The sequence below is a fragment of the Condylura cristata genome, unplaced genomic scaffold (genome assembly GCF_000260355.1).
Source record: "Condylura cristata isolate star-nosed mole 26May11 unplaced genomic scaffold, ConCri1.0 scaffold00012, whole genome shotgun sequence".
Lineage (NCBI taxonomy): Eukaryota > Metazoa > Chordata > Mammalia > Eulipotyphla > Talpidae > Condylura > Condylura cristata.
Window position 1 is genome coordinate 25,882,962 of NW_004567113.1, and position 2,583 is coordinate 25,885,544.

The following is a 2,583-nucleotide window of genomic DNA, read 5'->3' on the forward strand; positions in this document are numbered from 1 at the left end:
CCAATGGTGTGGTAGACCTCTCCTGAACCACCCGCTGCTCCCCTCAGCAGTATATTTAGTCACTCTACCTGCTCTGCTCTCTATTCCATCTCTAGTGAATTCTCTCACCACCACATCCCTGCACCTCTGGCCTGTACCCAGTTCTTGTGTGCATAAATAAATAAATATAAAAAAGAAATTAAACTATACACTTGGACAAGTTGTGTCCCAACTGAAATATTTAATCACCTTTAGGACATTGTGAAAATCATGTTTCTTTATCCTATAAATTCTTTATCAGAATTTTAAAGTTTCAGTTCATAAAAGCATTCATTTTCATAAAGATACCTAGTTAGCTATGACAAATAGCCACAGATACCATTTATTTAGTGGAAGAGCTAAAAAAAAAATGAGGAAATTCACCATTTTTTTTATAGTGAATGTCTCAGAAATCCTGTTACACACATATGAAAATAAGTACTAAAAATCATTATAAAACTAAGAATAAGTCCATGAAGAAGTCCAGTGAGCAATTAACTAGGACTGTTTGCTTTCTAAGTTTCTTGAAAAGCTCTAAAGGTCTAACTTCTATTATTAGGAGAATGAATACATAATGGTCAAATTATAGAATAATATTCTAAAATTAGTTAAAATTTTGTGATATAGGGCCCTTCCTGGTGGCAGAGCAGGTTAAAGCACAGGACTCAGCAGCTAAAGCCATACAAGTTCAATCCCTGGCCCCAGAGGTGATCCACATGGCGTGGCAGACCTCTCCTGGCCCTCTCACTGCTTCCCTCAGCAATGTACTTGGTTGATCTGCCTGTTTTGCTCCCCACACTGTCTCTGGTGAAGCTTCTCACCACCCCCTGAGTCTCTGGCCTGTACCCTAGTTCTATATGCATAAAGTCTTAAAAAAAATTGTGTTCTAAATTTGCAGTGACAAACACAAATACTTCTGAAAAGTATATTACATCACTTATAAATACAAGTGACAAAAAATTTTATATGTTGTAGCATTTATATAAAATTTCAAAAGACAAGTATCAATGAAATTGATATATAAGTAGCAAATTTTAACATGTTTGTGGGCAATTTCTTAGTTGAAAACAGTGAATGTTTCTAATTGATACTATTTTCAATTGTGTGGATCTTATATACTTATTGTTTTATTTTTGTATGGAAGTTACCCATTTAGTTATCTTATACAAGTAATTTGTCTTAAAATACACAAGACAAGGGGCTATTTTTTAATTAGGTTATATATAAAATATTTTCAATATTTTTCTGAATGTGATTTTTTTTCTGGCAAATAAGCTACTATGTTGTAACCTGAACCATAATGACTCATATTGCCAGATATAACTTCAAAGTTGTTACTGATAAAGAACTCTGCTTAGAACACTATCAATAAAACAGTTTTAAAATATTCCTGCACAAATCCAGATATACTTTTTGGAAGGAAAAAAAACACATGGAATTTGCTTTTACTTGTGTTCTCCAGGGGACACTAATAAAATATTGCATCTCTGAAGCTTAAATTACTTTTACTATTTCAGAGTGGAGAGTAGTTAGTGCTACCAGATTTCCTGAACAGAGGACTATTTGCTCTCTTCTTTGACTCAAAGCAAAGATGCTGTGTTTGAGTATCAAGCACCAATGTCCAGCACAACAGTCTTCCATAAAGGGAAAATGGCAGATGTTGCATTCTCAAACATACCTGAAAGACCTAGAACTCTTAAAAAAAAAAAAAACCTACTTTGCCTGAGTGGGTGGGTATATTATAAATGCATTTACTTTCTTTAATGAAACAGTAGGTTACTCAAAAACTCTATATACAGTTATTAAGAGAATACCTGATGTCAAAAATCAGTACAAAAAGTTCATTACAGTCAAGAAAAAGCAAAAAAAAAAAAAAGAAAAAAAGTGCAGTGATAGTGATTATTTCACTTTTCAGATATGACTACATAGCTCAGAAAATATCAACAACCACTGCTGTATATATTATATTATGATAGAAATGCACTTCAAATACAGCCTACCACTCGAATTTTCTTGGTTAGAAGCGAAGAAAAATGAATTAAATATTAATTAATGAAACAAAATGAGTATAAACTTTTTAAAAAACAATAGTCTGCATAAATAAACTTCCTTAAGGTTTAGTCATGAAAAAACTAAATCCACTTCAAAATGGTTAATTGAATTAAACTGTTAAGTGTGAGATAATGAGTAGAGTATGCCTATATCTACACTACATAATATTTTATACAGTACATAATTTTATGCCAGGATACAAAAAAAGAAGCAAAATAAACTTTTAGGAAATGAACTTCTTCATAGAAACTGGAAAGATGTGATAGAAAACTTTACAGTTAAATGACAAAAATGATTTATCAGAATTAAATTCAGTAAAGTCTATACTGTTTAAAATTTTTTTTTTTTATGGGGCCCTCCCTGGTGGCGCAGCGGGTTAAAGCACTGCACTAAGAAGCCTAAGTCACTTCCTCATGAGTTCGATCCCCGCCTGCACCGGAAGAGATCCACAGATCCACATGGCGTGGCAGACCTCTCCTGACCCGCCCGCTGCTTGCCTCAGCAGTGTACTTC

General features: G+C 33.5%; 1 protein-coding gene across 14 annotated transcripts in view; it reads right to left on the minus strand.

Moving 5' to 3' along the window:
• ADGRL3 (adhesion G protein-coupled receptor L3) overlaps positions 1-2,583 on the minus strand; it is a 726,682-nt gene that overhangs the window by 114,187 nt on the left and 609,912 nt on the right. The window lies entirely within an intron of this gene.